Source organism: Pelodiscus sinensis, chromosome 17, assembly GCF_052426305.1.
Source record: "Pelodiscus sinensis isolate ZL-2025 chromosome 17, ASM5242630v1, whole genome shotgun sequence".
Classification (NCBI taxonomy): Eukaryota; Metazoa; Chordata; order Testudines; family Trionychidae; genus Pelodiscus; species Pelodiscus sinensis.
Window position 1 is genome coordinate 7,723,793 of NC_143068.1, and position 23,686 is coordinate 7,747,478.

Sequence of the window (23,686 nt, forward strand, 5' to 3'; positions counted from 1 at the left end):
CCGCATTAGACATGTGCTGCATGTAAGGAGGGCACTGGCTAACTGACTCCCAGGCAGAAGAGAGGGCATAGCTCACCCATAATAAGTAGGGTGACCATATGCTCAATATGAGACACTTGGTAAAATTACTTGTATATAAGTAAGTTCAATGGCAATCAATTGGAACTGTGCAGTAAAATGTTCAAATTACCATCAAATTGACCAATCCCCGGTTAAAAAGAAATATTATGTAATTGGATACTTTTTATTTACCTTCTTATAAGGCTTTAGGTTTCACATGGTGAGAGGTGACACACACTCCAGTACACCTCTCTGCCACAGGGGAATGATGGATCAACCTGACCCTCCTCGCCCCATGCTCTCCACCCTTCATGTCTGGCTGGGTCCTCAGAATGGACCCAACTCTCCTGGTACCTGGCATCAAGTCTTCCCAAGGCAATGTGTGGGAGGGGGCACATGTCCCCTCCCTGAGAATTTCTGCCAGGGTCCACACCAGAATATGGCCAGCAGCAGCTTTTTGGCACTGTGTGAGAGGGAAGGGACAGGAGCGGCTTCCAGCCATGGTGAGTGGGAATGAAGGGATGACCTGGCCCATGTCCTTGCAAAGCTCCTCTTTCTCCACTCCTGCTCCACTGTGGTTGGAAGCAGCGTGTACCTTCCTACCCACAGAGCCAAAAGGCAGCTAACACCTCCACCACCAGCCACCTCCTGTCCCCTAGTGATAGCATGGGCAGAAAGGGGTGAGCTCTAAGGCTGAGTTGTGTACCAGGGCTTAGGGAACCTGACTATAGCAGCTTTCATGACACACACAATCCCAGCCAAAAAAGGGGCTCAGCAGGGGAGGGTGTCTATGAGGATGGAGCAGCCCTGCATTCTCTGGAGTGGAGGGTGGGTTGGGTGAAGAGGGTACTAAGCCCCTGTTCAAGAGGCTTCTATGAAGCCTTCAGGGTTAGGGTGTAAACAGGCTGGAAAATGTTTCCCCCACCACCACCCTGGCAACCTAGAATGTAGGTTAGAGGTGATGAAGCTTCCCCATGCCAGGGCTGTGTCGGGCGAGCATGCGCAGTGCCCCAGGCTGGAGGTAGTGGGGGGAAAGAAGAAGCTTGTCAGCCAGGCTGTTGGTGAGCTGAGTGCTCTGACCAGGGGCAGGTTCTCTGCATAGCGCCGGAGTGGGATGTGCCGCACCAGGGGAGATACAAAGGAGCAATAGGACTTGGAAGAGTTATGGAGCAAAGCAGGAAGAGCAAGAGCATGTAAAGGGCCAATTGGTAGGCAGTAGGGGTGACGCTTAACCAGCTGCTGCCTACCACCTGCCCCACTCTGGACAGCCACCAGAGCGCTCAGTGAGTACCGGCTGGAAACAAGTGAGGCCCTGCTGGCCAAGAGTCAGGGCACAGTGGGGGCTGCAGTGATGGACCAGCAGGGGAGCAGCAAGCCCTATGTGCTGCATCTTCGCTCTGCCACAAGCCTTGCACACCCACACCCACTGTCATTCACTGGACTCCTCCCCACTCACTTCTGTTGCGGGGCAGCTGGTGAGCAGGGATCCTGACAGCTGCCTAGAGACCCATTCTCAGAAGCCCTGGCATGGCTAAGTGCTGAGAGCATGAGGGGGAAGAGCTTTCAGAGCTACCACTCATCTTGCTACAGCTGCCCAAATTATCTTTGGTGGGCACCCAGCCAGGAGAGAGAATGCACAGAAGTTACTTAACACCACCTTTGCCTTCTCCCATGTTTTCATCTGCCTCTCTGGGAAATGGTTTTAATGAAGTAAATACTCACGGAAACTGAATAATCATGGGAGATTTCAACTTTCCAGACATAGACTAGAGAACAAGTGCTAGTAATAATAATAGGTCTCAGATTATCCTAGATGTGATAGCTGATGAATTCCTTCATCAAGTAGTTGCTGAACCAACAAGGGGGGGATGCTATTTTAGATTTGGTTTTGGTGAGTAGCGAGGACCTCATAGATGAAATGGTTGTAGGGGACAACCTTGGCTCGAGTGTTCATGAGCTAATTCAGTTCAAATTAAATGGAAGGCTAAACAAAAATAAATCTGAGACTAGGGTTTTTTATTTCAAAAGGGCTAACTTTAATAAATTAAGGAAATTAGTTAGGGAAGTTGATTGGACTAAAGAAATTATGGATCTTGAGGTGGAGGAGGCCTGGAATTATTTTAAGTTAAAGTTGCAGAAGCTGTCAGAAGCCTGTATCCCAAGAAAAGGGAAAAAATTTATAGGCAGGTGTGTTAGACCAAGCTAGATGAGCAAGCATCTCAGAGAGGTGATTAAGAAAAAGCAAAAAGCATATAAGGAGTGGAAAATGGGAGGGATCAGTAAAGAAAGCTACCTTATTGAGGTTAGAGCATGTAGGGACAAAGTGAGAAAGGCTAAAAGTCAGGTAGAGTTGGACCTTGCAAAGGAAATTAAAATCAATAGTAAAAGGTTTTATAGTCATATAAATAGGAAAAAAACAAAAAAAGAAGAAGTAGGACCGCTAATTACTAAGGATGGAGTGGAGGTTAAGGATAATCTAGGAATGGCCCAATATCTAAGCAAATACTTTGCTTCAGTCTTTAATGAGGCTAATGAAGAGCTTAGGGATAATGGTAACATAACAAATGGGACTAAGGATGTGGAAGTAGATATTACCATATCCAAGGTAAAAGCCAAACTTGAACAGCTTAATGGGAGTAAATCGGGGGGGCCCAGATAATCTTCATCCAAGAATATTAAAGGAACTGGCACATGAACTTGCAAGTCCATTAGCAAAAATTTTTAATAAATCTCTAAACTCAGGGGTTGTACCATTTGACTAGAGAATTGCTAATATAGTTCCTATTTTTAAGAAAGGGAAAAAAAGCGACCTGGGTAACTATAGGCCTGTTATTTTGACATCTGTAATATGCAAGATCCTGGAAAAAAGTTTGAAGGAGAAAGTTGTTAGGGACATTGAGGCTAATGGCAATTGGGACAAATTACAACATGGTTTTACAAAAGGTAGATCGTGCCAAACCAACCTGATCTCCTTTTTTGAGAAAGTAACAGATTTTTTAGATAAAGGAAATGCAGTGGATCTAATCTACCTCAACTTTAGTAAGGCATTTGATACAGTACCACGTGGGGAATTATTGGTTAAATTGGAAAAGATAGGGATTAATATGGAAGTTGAGTGGTGGATACGCAACTGGTTAAAGAGGAGACTACAGCAGGTTATATTGAAAGGTAAACTGTCAGGTTGGAGGAAGGTTACTAGCGGAGTTCCTCAGGGATCAGTTTTGGGGCCAATTTTATTTAATCTTTTTATCGCTGACGTTGGCACCAAAAGTGGAAGTGTCCTGATAAAATTTGTGGATGACACAAAGTTGGGAGCTTGTGCCAATTCAGAAAAGGATCAGGATATCATACAGGAAGATCTGGATGATCTTGTAAATTGGAGTGACAGCTATAGGATGAAATTTAATAGTGAGAAGTGTAAGGTTATGCATTTAGGGATTAATAACAAGAATTTTAGTTATAAGCTGGGGACACATCATTTGGAAGTAACGGAGGAGGAGAAGGACCTTGGAGTTCTGGTTGATTATAGGATGACTATGAGCCGCCATTGTGACATGGCCGTGAAAAAGGCTAATATGGTCTTGAGATGTATTAGGCGAGGTATTTCCAGTAGGGATAAGAAGGTGTTAGTGCCATTATACAAGGAATTGGTGAGACCCCATTTGGAATACTGTGTGCAGTTCTGGTCTCCCATGTTTAAGAAGGATGAATTCAAACTGGAACAGGTACAAAGAAGGGCCACTAGGATGATCTGAGGAATGGAAAACGTGTCTTATGAAAGGAGACTTAAGGAGCTTGGCTTGTTTACCTTAACCAAAAGAAGGCTGAGAGGGGACATGATTGCACACTTTAAATATATTAGAGGGATAAATACCAGGGAGGGAGGGAGAGGAATTATTTAAGCTTAATACCAATGTGGAGACAAGAACAAATGGATATAAACTGGCTAGTAGGAAGTTTAGACTTGAGATTAGACGAAGGTTTCTAACCATTAGAGGAGTGAAGTTCTGGAACGGCCTTCCAAGGGAAGTAGTGGGGGTAAAAGATTTATCTGGTTTCAAGATTAAACTAGATGGCTACGTCTACACTGGCATCCCTTCCGGAAAAGGGATGCTAATGTAGACTTCGGAATAGCAAAATGGGGATAAGCCGGAGAAAAGCGCCAGTCTAGACGTGATTCTCCGGAAAATAAGCCCTTTTCCGGAGGATCTCTTATTCCTACTTGAAAGGAAAAGGGCTTATTTTCCGGAGAATCACGTCTAGACTGCTGCTTTTCTCTGGCTTATCCCCAAGCCGGAAAAAAGCGGCAGCCATGTTAATGCAAATATTTAAATCCCCTGCGGATTTTGCTATTCCGATGTGCTACATTAGCATCCCTTTTCCAGAAAGGGGTGCCAATGTAGACACAGCCGATGGGTTTATGAAGGGGATGGTTGGATGAGATAACATGATCTTGGTAACTAATTAACCATTCATTATCAGTGGGAAATAGGTCAATGGAGGGATGATAGGAGTTACTTTAGAGAACTTCCTGGGTGTCTGGCTGGTGAGTCTTGTCCACATGCTCAGGGTTAACTGATCGCCATATTTGGGGTCAGGAAGGAATTTTCCTCCAGGGTAGATTGGCAGAGACCCTGGAGGTTTTTCACCTTCCATTGTAGCATGGGGTACAGATCACAGCTGGAGGATTCTCTGCATCTTGTGGTCTTCAAAGTATTTGAAGGCTTCAATATCTGAGATATAGGTGAGAGGATTATTCTAGGAGGGGGTGGGTGAGATTCTGTGGCCTGCAGTGTGCAGGGGGTCAGACTAGATGATCATAATGGTCCCTTCTGACCTTAAAGTCTATGAGTCTATGAAATGAGAATAATCTCAGGCTATATCTCCGGAGGAGCACCTGCATAATCACTTTAAAATGTTTGAAAAGGGATAGTTATAGACATAAATGGCCAGATAAACACCTAAACCCTTCTTGTGCAAAGAGTCCTTTTTCAGTGCAGGACTCTTGCCTTCTGCCTTCTTAAAAATTTGGAATGCAGAAATTTGCCCTGGAAGATCATCTAATCTAGCCAGCTTCTTATATATATATTTTCTTAGCATGTCACATGAACACTCTTTGGACCAACTAGACAAAAAGGAGACAAGGAAAGAGAATTGCTATGGATTAATTACATTTTGAGAACAATCTCTTCACTTTCTCCACACATTTGGAACATTACCTAGGGAGCTCCCTGTAAAATGTAAATAAGCTCCCTTTCAAAAGGAGCAAAGAAAGGGGAAATATGCTTCAAATGGCTGCACGTGCATAAGTGTTTGAATCAATACTCAAATAATTTAAACAGGCCAAATCAACAGTACTCCAGCGGGCATAAGACAACTGATAACCAGCCAGAGGCTATGCACAAATATGAGAATGCCTCTGCAATTAGAGTCCCCCAGAAAGAGGCTGGACTTTGTCAAGTGGCCGAGCCAGAGGGAACAGTCACTACACTAAGAGTAGATAGGGTCAAAGGAGAGTGTGGGAAAGTGAATCAAGAGTTGTTGTAGAACTACATACAGATGGCCACACATTCTGGTGTGGCAGCTTTGTTACAGGGGCCTCTGTAACAAAGCCTCTGAGAATTTTTCTCATTTAAGCCTCCGAGGATTTTAATGCCTCTTCAAAATAGACATCCAGATGTCAGAATGACATTGTGCCCTCTAATAACTCAGCGAACAATCCAACTTGATTTTATAAGAAGGCTTGATGAATAGTAGACTGACAACAAAGATCCATAATGTCACTAAAGATGGACTAGAACAACAGTAATATGCTGTCTTCAGTTTTGTTGAAAAAAATCAGAAGCTAATGGATAAGCCTTTTCTTTACATCCCAAATGGCTGAAGTGCTGTATTGAACCAACATTTCTGGTTGAAGGGGAACACGCAGACACCTCACTGCACAAACTGTTGTTTCTTCTTCTCCAAGTAGCAAACATCCACCTTCTGTCAAAGGAACTCTAAACCCACAGTCATACATACAATATTGGTTGGTTTTCCCAACTCCTTAGGAAATATCACCTGTCTTATAGGAGGATACATGAATTTATGTCCTTATGAAGCTCAACTGGGCATTTTTATGATTATGCCACTGGTTTCTTCAGACTAGTCAAAAACTTCACACCAGCTGGTGACAAGTAGTAAAGCTGTCTTACTGCTTCTGACATTATCATGTGAGAGAGACATGGTATGACTTTGCTTCCACATAATGTGCATCTATTTGGGCACATCTATTGTGTAAGGAGTACATGTGCAGCATCCAGCCCTGCCACAAACAAAGTTTCAGACGTACGCACATGCACTTGCATTTTTCAGATACAAACACATGCACACGCTCCATTCAAAGTCCAATCTGTGTCTGGGGGAGCAAGTTTATAGAGCTTGCACCTACAAAACTTCTATTAGTGGCTTATGTTAAATTCCTCAAAGGAAGAGGGTAAAGGACAGGAAGAGTGGAGCAAGCTACCACAATTTGGGAAGGTTATATAGGTACGTTTGAAGGCCCACTTCAATGTATCCTTAGACATAACTCATAAGGTGCTTTAATACAAAGTGACAAAAGGAAGGAACACCGAGACACAGGCTGCACACTGAAGAATTAACTTCTTGCTTTCCCCTTTCAGTCTCCCTGGTCTCAGAGTGGAAACGTGGCTATTCTAAACCCAGGGCAGATTTTCTGGAAGAACTTTCTCTGAAATCAGAAGATGACCTTTCTGGCTGTTATCAGGCTCCATTTTAAGTCACAAGAAAGGAGCTTATAAGTGTGAGTATTTATAAATTCATAGAGCATTATCTGCTGTTAGGAACACGCTACTGCAGCACTGGTAGTAAAGGAGCTTTCCACGAAAGCCTGGGAAACTGCTAAGTACTGGTTGGTTTTTCATGTGGGTTTTTGGAAGGGTTTCTCATTTGCCAGTGACCAGAAGTGAAGTGGAAAGGGCAGTCATCCCCCTTTCTTTAAACCTGGCAGAAAGAGAGGGGAGAGGGAACTCACTGATCAGAGAACTGAAGGACAACTATCCTGCTCAGTCCACTTCATAACTGAGTACAGGCAGTCCCCGGGTTACATGGATCCGACTTACATCAGATCCCTACTTACAAATGGGGTGAGGCAACCCCGCACTAGCTGCTTCCCCCCAGCAGACCAGGGAGACGCAAAGCTAGTGCCGCCCCCAGCAGACCAGGGAGACGCGGAGCGGCTTTTCTCAGCAGACACCTCAGCTTGAGAATAAAGGACTGAGGGAAGTGAGGTGTGGGAGAATAAAACTGAGCTCTGGAGAAATGTTTGGCCAGAGTTTCCCCTACAATATGTACCAGTTCCGACTTACATACAAATTCAACTTAAGAACAAACCTACAGTCCCTATCTTGTACGTAACCCGGGGACTGTCTGTAGTGTATTTACATCTCAAGCCCAGTGTTTCATTCTTTACTCTTTGGGTGGGTTTTCTGAAGGGCTGACTAACATAACGTATTGGAGCTTGCAGTTAAATGACTGTACTTCTGATGTGATCCCTTGAGGCTAAAAATTAAAGTGATATAATGATTTTATCAGCCCCTCTTCGCTGTGCGAGCCCCAAGAGTCTACAGCCTCTATCCCCCCTGCTGCAGCTGCCCTCACAGGGAGGAATTGGGACAGTGCACTCTCCAATGCCTACGTTTCCATGCTCCATCTGGTGAGTCTCAAATAGCCCTATGTAATGTGAAAGCCAAGCTATGAGGCTTCAGCCAGCTGCCACATTTGGGTTTGCTGAGATTTGCTACCAGACCTTACTCAGCTGCAAAATCACAACCATGAATTTAATGTAATTGAAAGGAGCTGAAAAGTTCAGCTATTGAGTCAGCGGCAGAAACAGTTAACAGAGGAAGAAATTAGATTGCGGTGAGTTTGAGGCTAGTGGCTTTGTCACTGCTGCAAATGAACAAATGTTCCCAGTGTGCACATGCCCTACTAAAAATTGGTGTTTAATTGCATTTTTCTACTTTGTGAGCTGTTGCATTAAAATCGGGGGGAGAGGGTGTTTCAATGTGATCTTTCAATGCTTGAGAAAGTGTTGTTTAGAATTAGAAAGCCAAGCACACACAGTGTTGGGAGTTTCCGCATGCACAGCTGTGTAAGAACTTCAGAGCTTGACCAGCAGTACCAACACCTTATTCTAGTCCTGGACCATGCAGCTTAGTCAATGGACATTAACCCACTGGTGCTGGAACAAGGGGTGTTGCAGCACAGCCCTGCTTGAAGTGCTTTCCATCAGACTCAGGTTTGCAGTTTGGATCAGTAACTCTCAGCATCCCCACTATACAGTTGCCTGCGAACACTACCGTTCCGCCACACATACTGTCTGTGCACTGCCCCCACTGTATCCCAGTGCTCAGAAGAAATGCTTTTTGAACTTCCTATTCAAAGTGTGCAAAATAATCAGAAACACCAACTAGTCCCACACAAAGTTATAGAGGGACTGTTCCAGCTTCAAGCAGCTCTGGTTTAGTGCAGAGAATATAGGCTTGCCAGATGCTTTCACCAAAAATCTTGAACATGGCAGGAAAAAAACTTGGTTGAGCAAAAAAAAAACCCAACCAACCAACCAACCAATCAACCAAAAAAAAAGGGAGACCAAACTTGTTGAGCCAAAAAAAACCCAAACCAAACCAAACCAAACACCCGCCCCTCCCAATCCTAGGAGAACAAAAAAAAAAAAAAAAAAGGTCACTGCACCTTTAAGAATCCCCGTGCTTCTCGCTCCCGCCACCCCCACCAGAAATGGTAGGGGAAGAATGTCCCTACTGGCCTTCTGCCAAAAAAACAAACAAAAAAAAAACAACCCAGACATTTTACATGTCTAGTATTTTCTGGGTTTTTTTACCGGACAGGGGCCAGAAATAACGGACTGTCCAGGTAAAAACCAGACACCTGGCAACCCTAAGAGGATAAAGGACATTGAACTGAGACTCAGGTGATTTGGGTTCTATTCCAGCTCTGCTTAAGATTCCCTGCATATCCTTAATTTTCCTCCTCATAAAATAGGGTTAATGATGCTTAAATATCTCAGGAAAGTAATTTCTTCTCAAGAGTGAAGTGCTAATAAAACATTAAGGGAGTTTCCAACATGTGGTAACTAAGACAATGCAATACTTCCTTTCACAATCAGGTAGCCTCTCCAAAAGCACAAGGCTGAATCTGGGCCTCACTGTGTTACATACACTAACCACACCTAGGTTTTATGCACACCTGGACATTGTGCCACTTTAATTAAAATAGAAGGTAGTTATACCAGCAAAACTTAATTAAGCTACACTGATAACTGTGACTATGCTTAGCTTTTAGGGACACAACTGTTGGCAAAAATTCACAGCCCAGCAGATGTAATTATGCCAGTAAAACTTAAAAACATTGATCTGCTCTTGGAAGCTAACTGCTGGAAAGTGAGCTCCATTCTGAAGTGGATTTCCAAAATGATTTGATATATGCTGAGGATCCAGTTGCAAGAGTGCCCAGATACCATTGCAACAATTCTGCTGGCACCTCTTTGGAAGTGCGATGAGAACCAACACAAAGGGGTCTTGCAGTGCATCCCAGGACTGTCTGTAGCCAACTCTGGGGCTGTAATGGGAAGACCCATTAGGATTGGTCCTGCTTTGGGCAAAGGGTTGGACTTGATGACCTCCTGAGGTCTCTTCCAGCTCTGGGTTTCTATGATTCTATGACCCTATGCAAGATGAAGATGGCTTCATAACACTATCTCTACATCCTCTGCTCCTATTGGAACATTGACTCACTTACAATTCTCACGCTCCATCTTCCCTGCCCTGCACTGATCTAAACATCTGTTACTTCAATTTAATGGAGCTTAAATATCTGAAGATTCTTGGGTTTTAATTACCCGATAATAAGGCCCGATAAAAATTTCAGCCAACAGCTGCTGTAAGTGAATATGCCCTTGGAGAGATCCATAATGTGGTACTGGGATGGAAAGATACAGAATGAGTGTAAAACATTGATCTCGATGGTTGCAGTTGCTAGGGGAGCTCACTTAATTACATGGACTCCTACAGTTCTTAGGATCAGCTGGAAAGAAAATGGGGGGGGGGAGCAGGGGAAGATGCTAGGAAATAATCACCATCCATTCACACCCTGGTGTGCCCTTCCCAGCCCCAGCATGAAATTAAGAAAGCTGCAATTCTCAGGATATCATATCACCTACCACCAATACTCTAGTTGCAATAGGGAAACACATTTCTTCTCCTCCCCGCATATTCCTGGGCTACAAGAAGGCTTTGCATTTGTAGAAATGTTGCCCTATGCTTCGAACACTCAAGCAAGGAGTTGATCTGGTAATTCATGAATTCCTCTGAGGAGGAACTTTATTGTTCTAAAGGAAAACAAGTGACCTTAAACCACTGTCTTCCAAATTAAATAGTCTCAGTTTTCCCCAGCGGGCTGGAAGAAATTGATCCAGGATGTTAGAGAATTATTGTACAGCCAATGTCTCTCCAGCTTAAGACACTGGAAATACAATACAGGGGTAATGTGAAGAGTACAAAGTATAAATTCCTTCCCATCCTTCCCCCCCAAAACAAAATGTTACAAGACTACATGTGCAAACAGTGCCATGCCATGATCCACCCCTCTAGAATAGAAAGAGCAGTTCTGAAACTAACATGCTATATACAACTCTGGGCAAATCACTTAACCTTTAAGAGCTTAAGGTTATCCAGGTATAAAATAGGATACTTGCCTCTCCTGGGTATTGTTAAGAAGCTTGTTTCTGAAAGATATATTCATTGTGTGAGGTTTTACCTGTTATGTTATGCAAGGGACAAAAGTCAACAAGCTACCATCAAATTTTAAATTCTCATATTTTAAAATTTTATATATTTTTGTATTTTGTTTGTTTGTTCTTGTAAGCCACCTTGAATATTTTAAGTAGAAGGCGGGGTAAAAATATTTAAATAAAAAATATAAAAAATAAATAGAAAACAAAGTGTTTTTAATTCACACAATCTTTTTGCAAAACTTTTTGCTGTGATTCTGCATTAAGTTTCAACAGAAAAAGTGTTCCAAGTGGCAGTGCGACTGCAGGCTGCACTTTCCCAATCCACAAATCTTTATGTAGGGGAGTAGCAGCTGCTTAAGTCAACAAGGCTTTGCATGGCTGGGTCCATTGTTTAGTTCAAAGTGATTTGAGTAAGTAATGAAGGAAAACTGAAAATTCCTACTACACTTGGGATGGGAAGTGTCTCACATTGGAAAGATGACTCAATTAGCAACCAAATACCTCTGTCATGGTTTGATGTGGCTTTAGATTTCAGGACTATCTAACTTAAGCTTGTTCTCAGTAGTGACGGATGGCAGAACAAGGAGCAATGGTCTCAAGTTGCAGTGGGAGAGGTCTAGGTTGCATATTAGGAAAAACTATTTCACTAGGAGGGTGGTGAAGCACTGGAATGGGTTACCTAAGGCGGGGGTGGAATCTCCATCCCTAGAGGTCTTTAAGTCTCCGCTTGACAAAGCCCTGGCTGGGAGGATTTAGTTGGGATTGGTCCTGCTTTGGACAGAGGGTTGGACTCGATGACCTCATGAGATCTCTTTCAGCCCTATGATTTTAAGACGGCTCCACTTCTGTTTCCTACCTGTAAAAGGGCCTTTGTGAGACTCAATACATTAGTATTTGAAACACGCCCTAAGGATCTCTGCAAGTGCCAAGTACACTCATTTCTGGCTTTGTGAAAATTGCAAAGTGCTTCTCAGGATTCAGTAGTTTGCACAGGTGCATTCTGCCTATATGCAAAAGAAAAGCACAAGTTAAGGGGAAACTCTCTGAGCTGCTTTTCAGCTGAATTGCATTGTTTCTGCAATCCTCCATGGCAGTAGAGGAGCCTTTACAAATATCCAAATGCTATTACAAATCACGTTCCTGATCTGCATACAAGTAAGAAAAGCAATCTACATATATACACATCAGAACTTTCCTTTCATTTGGTTTACAAACAGCAAAACCAGACTCGAGCTCATTCTCCCTCCTTCCCCCACAGCAGGAAGCCCATGCTGGCACTCCAGCTTCACCCTCCCTTCACCTCTCACCATGAGGTTGGAGCGCCAACATCTTCTCTTGGGGGAGGGGGAAGGAGGAAGAAAGCCTTGAGCCTCACTGCACAATCACTCATGGTGAAGAAGCACGCTCCTTCCCCTCCCTCAGCTGGGACAGGCTGCTGGAGGCTTTGCCTGCTGCTCCCATTGGCCAGAATCCAGCCCAAGGACTGGCACAGAAGATGAAGTCAAGTAAGTGCCCCCCTTATGCCCAGAGCCCCATACCCTCATGCCCCCATACTGAGACCCTGCACCCCCCATCTGCTCTGGCACCCTCCCTTGCTCTTGCACCCTCTCCCCTGACCAGACACCCTACCCCCTGCCCACTCCTGCACCCTCCCTCCTGATAAAACATTGCACCTTCTCTTGCTCTTGCCCTTTCTCCCTGGCTAGAAACCCTACTTCCAACCTGCATCATCACTAAGGATGTTACATTTTTGGAGGGTTCTTCTGCTTCTCACTAGTGTGGTCTCCAATTGATTTTTCTGAGAGTCAGTGGCCCCCGATCCATAAACGGTTCTCAACCTCTGCCATAAATAAAGAAAACATGGGAACCTTCTGTGTTGGACATAAATTAATATTTTACTTTATTTAAAATGAAGCTTGATAAACTAACATGAGAAAGTAAAATGCTTGGTCTGTTTAATAATTTAAATTAATAGTTCCTTTCCTATTGGTTAAATTCAATTGTTCTCCCTACCTGCAGCACTAGCAAAATGGCGCAGGTGTAATTATGTAATTAACAGCGAGTTTCCATTAGCAACTGGTGGTCCACGGAAAGGTTTGCATTGAACCAGGTAGTCCATGGGCCAAAAAATTTGAGAACCACTGTGTTAAGAAGATGGGAGAATGCTGTGTTGTGGGAGCTTGGGGGCAGAGCAGCAGGGCTGGCAGTACGTTGCCCCCCAGCTACGAGGGGCAGCCCAGGCCCTGCCCCACTGGCTAGAAGCCCCGCCTGCACTCAGCCGCTGCTGGCCTTGCTGAGTGGGTAGAGCATCAGAGGGAGTGGGGAGGCCAAGGTGGCTGTGCTGACTGCCATGATCCCAGAAAGTAATTTCTATAAAACCTTTATTTACTGTATCATTTTTTAGTATGTTATAACAAAATCATTTTACCAAACACTGTGTCGTCTCAAATTTTTCATTAACCTCTCTTATTTCTTATTAACTCCCTCACTGCATGGCTATGTTGAACTCTTTTATATTTAAAAAAATTGCGGTCCACATTTACAAAAAAAGCACACACCCTCCAAAATTCCTGCATATGGGCCTGAACACAAACCCCAGAGTTTCATGCTCTTTAGGGCTAGTTGCATCCTAGAATACTCAAGGAGCTGACAAAGGAGGTATCTGAGCCTTTAGCTCTCATCTTTGAAAAATCATGGAAAACAGGACAGATTCCAGAAGATTCCATCTAGTGCCCATCTATAAAAATAGAAATAAGAGCAACTCAGGAAACTACAAAACAGACAGTTTAACTTCTGTGCCAGGAAAAATAATGGAGCAAATAATTAAGGAATTCATCTGCAAACATCTGGAAGAAAAAAAGGTGATAGATAACAGCCAGCATGGATTTGGAAAGAATAAATCATGTCAAACCAATTTGATAGCTTTAGGGTTACCAGATGGCTTAAAAAAATAATACCGGACACACTTGACCTCAGATGGGGGAGGGAGGGGAACCGGCCCAGAGGGAAAGAGGTCGGGGGGAGGGAGGGAAGAACCGGCCGGCAGGAAGCAGGGCTGGCCGGGAGGGGGGGAGAGAATCGGCCAGCGGGAAACAGGGGTGGCCCAGGCGCACGCAGATTCTGAGGTGCTGCCCATCCCACACACAGTCCCGGCAAATCACGGGCGAGTCCATCCCTGAGGATTCCATCCCTCCCTGGCCCCGCCCCCACCCTCCTCCTCTCTACTGAGTAGTTGCGTACTGCCTGGCTGGTAGTATGTCTACCAGCCAGGCAGTACACAACTATGTACTGATACTCATAACAATAAAACTTACTTAATTAGAAAATTCTGGACATTTATATGTCTGGTATTTTCTCAGTTTATTTCCTGGACAGAAACCTCAAATACTGGACTGTCCGGTTCAAAACTGGATACCTGGCAACCCTAGATAGCTTTCTTGGATAGGATAGAAAGTCTTGTGGATAAGGGAGAATTGGTGGATGTGGTATACCTAGACTTTAGTAAAGCATTTGACACGCTCTCGCATAACCTTATCAATAAACTAGAAAATACAACTTAGACGGGGCTACTATAAGATGGGTGCATAACTGGCTGGATAACTATTTTCAGAGAGTGGTTATTAACGGTTCACAATCCTGCTGGAAGGGCATTACAAGTGGGATTCCACAAAGGTCTGTTTTGAGATTGGTTCTGTTATCTTAATCGACGATTTTGATATTGGAATAGAGAGTACGCTTATTAAGTTTGCAGATGATACCAAGCTGGGAGGGGCTGCAACTACTTTGAAGGATAGGTCCATAATTCAAAGTGATCTGGACAAACTGGAGAAATGGTAAGAGATAAATAGGATAAAGTTTAATGAGGGCAAATGCAAAATACTCCATTTAGGAAGGAATCTGCTTCACACATACAGAATGGGAAGAGTCTGTCTACAGAAGGAGTACTGCAGAAAGGGATCTAGGGGTCATAGTGGACAACAAGCTAAATATGAGTCCCCAGCCTCTCTCACTCTGACTGGCTTTGGAACCCATGCCCCTTGTCTAGCGAGTGCTACTTAGTTTATGGCGAAACAGTTCCCTTATTTTAAGAGTGATAAGGGATCTTTCGGAAAAGGCTTTATTTTCCGAAAGATCCGCGTCTAGACTGGTGCTATTTTCCGGCAAAGCTCCGTGCTGGAAAAAAGCGGCAGCCATTTTTATGCTAATGAAGCAGGGGAGATTTAAATCCCCGCTTCATTAGCAATTGCGATACGTCTAATTTGCATCCCTTTTACGAAAAAGGGATGCAATCTAGATGTAGCTGGTGCGTCTAGACTGGCAAGATTTTGCGCAAAAGCAACTGCTTTTGTGCAAAAACTTGCCAGCTGTCTACACTGGCCGCTTGAATTTGCGCAAGAGCACTGACTTTGTAATGTACAAAATCAGTGCTTTTTGTGCAAATACTTTCATGCTCATGCTCGGAAAAAAGCCCCTTTGCCCAAGAATACTTGTGCAAGAGGGCCAGTGTAGACAGGGAAGAACTGTTTTGCTCAAAAAAGCCCCGATGGTTAAAATGGCGATCGGGGCTTTCTTGCGCAAAATCGCGTCTAGACTGGCCACGGATGCTTTTCCGCAAAAAGCATCCGTGCCAATCTAGACGCGCTTTTGCGGAAATACTTTTAACAGAAAAACTTTTCTGTTAAAAGTATTTCTGCACAATCATGCCAGTCTAGACGCAGCCACAGTGTTTAACAATGACAGGAAGTTTTTCCTAATGTCCAACCTAAGCCTCCCTTGCTGCAGTTTAACCCCATTGCTTCTTGTTCTATGCTCAGAGGCCAAGGAGAACAATTTGCCTCCCTACTCCCTATGACACCCTTTCAGATACTTGAAAACCACTATCATGTCCCCTCTCAGTCTTCTCCTTTTCAAACTAAACAAGACCAATTCTTTCAGGGTATGTCTACACTGCAAGGTAATTCAAAATAATGGCTGTCTCTGAGGATCCAAAACACACTGATTGCACCTTCTCCTCCTCCTCTCTTGCTGGCTTCATTGTGGGCCAATGGTGCACTTGCACTGAGGCTCTTCTACTGCGAGCTGAACTTATTGAAGAGTTGAAATCATTGTTTACTGAGGGGAGCCTGGTGCCATACTGCTGAATAGCTGAAATCTACTGTGAGCTGAAATCACTGTTGCTGAGCTACTAGCAGAGCAGATTGTGGGACGGCTAACAGAGCAGTTTGCAGGGGAGACTGGTGGACGCAGGTGAGTGGCTGGTGGGGATGACCGATGGGCAGCCGGTGGCACAGCTGCGGGACCTACCAGCTGGTGGCTGGGGAGCGTGGACTGAGGCGGGCTGGCGGAGCAGATACTGCTCCGTGAGACTGCTGGAGTGGCTCACAGGACAGCAGGTGGAGTGTGGCAGAATGATTTGCGTCAATTGCGGCAGCAGAAACCTACAGAGAGGCAGAGCCGCTGGTGGACCGCATAAGGTGTATCAACCCCTGTCCCCTCCCTTGCACCCAGGCTGGGACGGTAAAACCCTGCCAGGTGAACTTTTGAACCCTGGGGCAGCACTGACCCAGGGTAGAGACTTTTGGGGTGTCAGACTTTGGGTGATTTGTGGCTGGGGGGTGGGTCTTTGCTCATGTCTGGTTTTTGAATCTGAGTTGTGGTGTTTTCCCACTTCAATGCTGATGTCAGTTACCGTGTGTTATTAAAGATTTGCTGCTATACCAAGGCTCTGTGCTTGCGAGAGGGGAAGAATTGCCTCTTTGAGGCACCCAGGGGTGTGTGTAAGATTTCCCAGGTCACGGGGTGGGGGCTTGAGCCGGCGTTGTATTATGTTGTTGGGAGGAGACCCCTAGATATTGAACCCGGCCCTTGCTGCAATTAACTTGTCCTGGCAGAAGGGTTACACAGGAAAAAGTTGCGTAGAGAGGTTGTGGAATCTCCATCTCTGGAGATATTTAAGAGCAAGTTAGACAGACATCTATCAGGGATGGTCTAGACAGCGCTTGGTCCTGCCGTGAGGGCAGGGGACTGGACTCGATGACCTCTCGAGGTCTCTTCCAGTTTTAGTGTTCTATGAAATAGAACCTGAGGCAAGGCTGTACACTGAGCATGGCCTGTGGGTAGCTTACAGGGGAAATCTCTTTCCAGCACTGCAGGAAATATAAGCAACCTGAAATGGTCTTTGGTCCCACATTGCTATTAGCCACAGAAATCTGGCACAAATCAAAGTAGCAAGTATGATAACTTAGTACCTCACTGAGGCAAAAACCCACATGCACTGCCACGGTTGATGCATCCCAAATTAAGTTAAATCAGCATGCTTTTTAGAAAAAGTGTGTGCAGAAAGCCACTATGATGGGTTTTGCTGCAAATAGCAACTTTTGGAATATTTTTAGTGACAGTGGTAGGTTTGATCAGTGTGACTGTGTCTCAGTTCTGCTTGATTCCCTCCAAAATATACTTTGTGAATGTTCCACCACAATGTGTTTGGAGAGGTGCCCAACATCAGTTCTGAGGAGCAAACTAGCAGAGTTGCTTATCTGTAAATGGCTGCCATCACTGAGTGCAATGGAACAGCTCCTGTTAGCACAAGGATAGATGGGGATAAAGGTTTTAATGCATACTATACCTTTGGGAGTGGAGAGAGAGCACACCCCACCAGCTCTCCACATCCCCTCTGCTAGGAGAGGATGAGACAATGTGCCAACACAACCTCCCATTAACTGGAAAGCGGTAGAAATGAACCTGCCACTATTTACATATCACCATCCACCTTCATCTCCACAGGGACTGGAGAAATGGAAAGGAGAACAGAACTTGGAGGCAACAATCAAGGTAACAAAAACTTCCCTGAATTCTAGAATCTATTCTTACAAGGGATGTAAAATCCTGGGTAATCAGTCAGCTGGTCAAATGATAGGTTAACCTAACATTTAACCTGTTAACCAACTAAGCAGCATCTCACACCACTCCTGCCCCCAAGCCAATGGGGCTCCCACTCCCAGTCCCCAGGCTGAGACAAGATCTTCTGGCTCCCAGTCCCCACACTGCGGCTAGGACTGGCTCAGCCAGCTTCCTGCCACGGCAGTCTCTAGGCCGTCATTGAGGGCCATCTCCCAGCCCCTGCTCTAGGGCTGTCGGTCCCAGCTCCCAGCCACTAAGACCTGGTGGCCAGGGATAAAGCAGCCCTCTGTACATGGCAGGCTGCTGGCAGGGTGCTGCTCCCAGGGAACCAGTTAACCATTATCCAGTAAGCATAACAGGTTAATTGTTCACATCCCTAATTCATACCCCTGTGGCACAGGGCAGCTTGACTCCTGAAGACTGAGGGTAGCCAGCCCTGACTCCTGAAGAGACACACCTACATTGGGTCAGGAGATTCCTTATAAAGAGGTGCAAGAAACTGCTGGATATTAATGACAAGAGAAAGACAACTGGGCTGGGGCTGGTGGCTTTGGGTGGACAGACTAGGAGAAGATCTCCGTGGGTGGCAGAACAACTCGGGCTGAGCATCAGCTTGTGTTATGGTTGTGGACTTCATTTTGGGGATTCTCTGAGGATTGTCTGAACAATTTCTGTTGTTAAACCAGCCTGGATGAAAGGGCTGTTGGCCACAAGAGAGGCTGTGTGAAGTTCTTCTGGATAGAGCCCTGTGCCGATATAAAATATAATTTTTTTATCTACTTCCACATCTGTAGCCGCAAATATACCCGCAGATATCCGTATCAGCAGATGTGGAAACCTGAAGATATAAAGTGGAAATCCACAAATGTGCAGGTTTTCAGATGCAAAATTTGTATCCATATCCACATCTATACCTGCAAAAATGAGCCACAGATATTTGCATCCATCTCCCATGGATATAAAGCAGATATCTGCAGATATGCAGTGCTCTATTTATGGGGCCCTCAAGAGTGGCTAGAAGATGCAGGGTGCCTATAAAGCCAATCCTAGCCACAAGGGAGGCACTCACTAAGTGGGCAACCCACTGCATCTTGCTTCACAGGAAACCCCTTTGCCACATTCAACAGTACATTTAGGCTGTGTCTAGACTGGCACTTGCTTTTGCGGAAAACCTTGCCAGCTGTCTACACTGGCCGTTTGAATTTCCGCAAGAACACTGACGATCTCATTAAGAAATCAGTGCTTCTTGCGGAAATACTATGCTGCTCCCATTCAGGCAAAAGTCCTTTTGCGCAAAAGGGCCAGTGTAGACAGCTCAGATTTGTTTTGCGCAAAAAAACACCGATGGCAAAAATGGCGATCGGGGCTTTTTTGCACAAAAGCGCATCTAGATAGGCACGGACGCTTTTCCGCAAAAAATGCTAGACGCTCTTTTCCGCAAATGCTTTTAACAGAAAACTTTTCCATTAAAAGCATTTGCGGAAAATCATGCCAGTCTAGACGTAGCCTTAGTCTTTTGTTTTTGGAGGCATACCTGGGGGGTCGACAAATGCCTTTGATGTCGACCCCCGCGCGTCCAGACTACTGCGCTGAGCCGACAAACAGCTGATCAGCTCAGTGCGGTAGCCATGTAAATTTAAATGAAGCGGCGATTGTTTAAATCGCTGCTTCATTTTCCTATGCCGGGTAGTCTAATCTACATGCCTCTGTCGCCAGAAGAATGTAGTCTAGACGTACCCTATGTGCTTACAATTTTTTGGAAGATTCATGCTCAGGTGCAATAAGAATTCCATTTACAATACTCGATGGGCTGGTTTTCACTCAGTCAGAAAAATAACACCATGTGACTAACAAATTTGGCAAAAACATAGGATGGCAAATATATACTTTCTGTGAAATAGAGGCCAGGCAATAATTTTTAGTTTAGCAAAGACACCGATTCTGAAAAAAAACTCCACTGAGAATGGGATCTCTTTGCATACAAATCTGACAGAAAAGGCAAAATTCATCAACTAGTTTTGTTGCATAGAATATGCTCGGACCTACTCCAAGATTGCTATTCAAGTACTTATAATTTTAAAACTCTCCCCTCCCCCCTCCAATCATTGGCATTATTCATGAATTGCATGAGTGAAAGCTATCAAGGTCATTCTCTTGCAAACACACTGACAAAGCTGATATTCGCTTTATTTTTATTGTTCATATTTTTTGAGATTTTTACAGAAAATGATTCATATCCATGGTTCCGTGTGCACAAAGACTCGATATAGATCATAACACTAATGCAAGATTGTCTTAGCCATATACCAAAAACAAAAGCAGCAGCTGCTCTGCGTGCTAAGAAAGGAGAAACAGAAAGGCAGAAGCACCAGGGAATAACAGATGCAGCAAAGGAAAAGCAGAGCTACAGAATCTCTCCTCAATCATTTTTAAGGGCCTATTCACAGATCTACGGGTATCAATGGAAAGACTGCATCTGTAGGACTGCCATTGATTTCAGTGGGATGTGGATCATGTAATTCAAGGGAAAAAATAATGATTTACTAGTGAATATATACTCCTATTTAAGAATCTGATTTAAAATCCATTGATTTGCCACTGCCTTCAGTGAATCTGGGATCAGGCCTTTAAAGAGAAGTACTTTACCATTAACACTGAGATGTGTTAGAAATCACATTGGTTTCAAAAGATGTACAGTTCCAAAATGATGGTTTTATGCAAACAAAATAGTCATTTTTCAGCTTAAACTGTGTCCTAGCAAAAATGTGAACTGTTTTGGAGAGTATGTACAAAAATCCTTCCAGTTGCAGTATATTTATAAAAGCTTCTCCTTCTTCCCCAAAACAACAGTCAAACTGTTGACCTTTGAAGCAAGCCCAGCACAGTAACTAAGCAGTCAAGCTTGGGTAACTTAACAAATAAGTTTTTAAAAATCAAACTCCCAACCAGGTAAAAATGTGAGGGGGAGAATGTTGCATTGTTGGAAATAATTCAGAGGTACTGCATCTGCATGGAGTGGCAACCTTGCAGCTAGAGGATCACAAGAATCAACAAGAATCTAGCTGTTGGAGCAGGAGATGATTTCTCAAATTCAGGCATAAAAATGAAGTGAAAATAGGGCTGAAGTTTACTGACAGCAGAGCCCTTTGTTCCAGGCTAGCAAATTTACAGTACTTTTAGGCCAGCAGTCATTAGTACAGTTTCCCTAGATTACCAATTGTGACCCAAGGAGCACCTGAATGACTAATGGCAGATGGTATACCAGACTATACATCTCATCAGGCCTGAAACATTCATTTGCCACAACTCACCGCTGTCATAATTTGTATCTGACAGATGTTTTGTAAGACGTTTCATGCAAACTGGTAACACTCAGCACTACTCATGACCAGTATGATATTTGAAAAGGCAGAGCATGAAGAATTATAGATTGTGCTGGAAATATGTTCCTCAAATGTAGCCAGTGCCAAATGGTAGCCAGTGCCTAAACACAACGTGCCGTAGACAAAGGACTACTGATTTGCAGGCGCCACTGTCTGTGCAGCGTATATTAAATATGGTGCCAAATAACACCATAACAAGCATATTTACATTGTTTACCTTGAATGTCTTCAAGCGAACAATGACCAAAATTTCAATGGAGGATGGAGACTGCACTGCCAGGACGCCTTTTTGCCTTTTGAAATGGGACAGTTTGTACAAAATCTTCCATTATTATTATAGGGGATGGTAGCATTGCCATAGCTGAGGCTGAGAAGAATTTCCATTTTAATGAGGTGTAAAAGGTATTTGAATTAGAAGATCTGCTGCAAATGCCTACTGTGTTTTATGAACTGCCTGAATATTCTCTGGCAGTCCATGATGATAAAATAAGTCAGTTATGACTATTATATTTGATCTGACTAGAATATTTCTACTTTCTACTGCTTTTTCTTTGTGTCCCTTCTTTGGATGATATCCTTAGATGTAAAATTAAACATAGGTGATTTTTCCAGTCTACCCATAGTAAACTATTTTATTAAAAATTTCAATTCTGTTTATTGTTCAAGATTTGAAAGGTTAATTTTGAATGCTATACTGTTGCATTGTTCTGGAGAAGGTTGATATTGTAACTGATCACAAAGTATAGCCTTTGAGTTACATCAACAACTAATGTTGCTCAAGACAAACTAAGTCCATGTCTACACTACGAGATTAGATCAAATTTATTAATGTCAATGTCTTTCCACCCCATTTTGTTAAATCCAAGGTGTGTATCTGTACTTCGCAAGAGAATTCAACACTATTCAAATAAGTCAAAGTAGTGCGTCCCTGTTTGGGAGGCTACCATCAATTTTGAAAGCGATGCACTGTGGGAAGCTATCGCACAGTGCCTGTGTCCCTTTGTACTCTGGGTTAAACTATGGGTGGAAGCTGGACCAAGACTTTGCAGTGGGTGGTTCTGGGTATATGTTGTCAGAGTACTATGATGCACTCCACCTCTGCTTTATTGTAATAGCCCACCCTGAACTGTAACAGAGGTCACCAAGGATTTGCACAAAAAAGGTGAATTGAAGATGGGGTCAATATTTGCTTTTTGGCATGTATTGGAGACAGAGAGCTGTGCACCTCCTGGAGTGTAAGTGTATGTCTAGACTACCGAGCTTTTCCAGAAGGTATCCCAGAACAGTTCTGCCACGTTCAAGGATCGCATCCACTCTTGCACAAAAAAATGTCAGAAAAGTGGACGCGTTTTGTCAGCATCCCTGTAAACCTTGTTTCATGAGGAAGAAGGGATGTGCCAAAAGAGGGTTTTTTTCTGACATTTGGCCCCGTGTAGACAGACCAAATGTCGGAAAAGCCTCTTTTGGAAGAAAAGCAGAAAAAGATACATAAATTGTGACTCTCAATTTGTGTATCTTTTTCTAACTTTCCTTTGTAGTGTAGACACAGCCTGTGGCTATGTCTAGACTGCAAACTTCTTTCAGAAGCTTTTTTGGAAGAGATCTTCTGGAAAAAAAATTTCGAAAGAGTGTCCACATAGCAAAAGCGGAAGGAAAAAGCGATGTGCTTTTTCAAAAGATAGTGTCCACGCTGATCGAACACTATCTCGCATTTAAGTTGTGATTGGTATGGATGGAGTGGCCATCAGGACACCTGTGTTATTTCCTGGAGGCCTCTTCTTTTGAAAGAACTCCCTCTCCTGCATCCAACACGCCTTGTTCGAAAAAGATTTTTTGGAAAAAAGATTTCTTCCTCGAAGAAAGAGGCTTACCGCTGTCAGAAAACCTCTGTGTTCTTTTGACTTTCTGTTGAAAGAACGCAAGAGCAGTGTGGACGTAAGTATAATTTTTCTGGGAAAATGTCTGTTTTTCCAGAAAAACACTGTATTGTAGACATACCCTTAGTGTCAGAGGCACCATCAAAGCGGCAAAAAATGCTGGAGTCCTTTCCATGTTATTTCTATGCCTTACAGAAGCTGGGTGGGCAAAGTGCGTCCTGATGCAACTCTGCCACTAATCAGAGCATTGTTGTGTCAATGTGAGATACACACTTTAGATGGCTCCTTTCAGAAGCAAGGGAAGATCTCTTCCCCTTTTGTAAGCAAACCAGTACAGGTTAGACCTCTCTGATCTGGCATCCTTGGGACCTGACCTGTCCCAAACTTGAGAGCTTACCGAACCAGGGGAGGCCCATGCCGTCCTCTCTACCGCCGGGCTCTGATCCCAGCTGCTGGGCTCTGCTAGCCCCAGCCACTCCTAGCTCCACTCTTGGTGCTGGTCTCTGCTCCCAGGCTCCACTCCTGGCCTCTGGACTCTGTTTCCAGCCACAGGGGTCTGCTCCCAGTCCCATGTCCCAGTTGCTGGGGTCTGCCTCCAGCCTCCAGCTGCCAGGCTCTGCTCCCAGCTGCTGGCTTCTGGCTGCCAACCACTA

General features: G+C 44.1%; 1 protein-coding gene and 1 long non-coding RNA gene across 4 annotated transcripts in view; one reads left to right on the top strand and one right to left on the bottom strand.

Annotated features, from left to right (window-relative positions):
- PTPRT (protein tyrosine phosphatase receptor type T) overlaps nt 1-23,686 on the bottom strand; it is a 1,034,103-nt gene that overhangs the window by 857,240 nt on the left and 153,177 nt on the right. The gene's annotated exons all lie outside the window — the stretch shown is intronic.
- Nucleotides 910-21,804, top strand: LOC102457735 (uncharacterized). Its single transcript, XR_003091254.3, has 5 exons — nt 910-6,862; nt 12,132-12,378; nt 15,809-16,120; nt 17,657-17,704; nt 18,174-21,804. It is a non-coding gene; the product is annotated as an uncharacterized LOC102457735 (long non-coding RNA).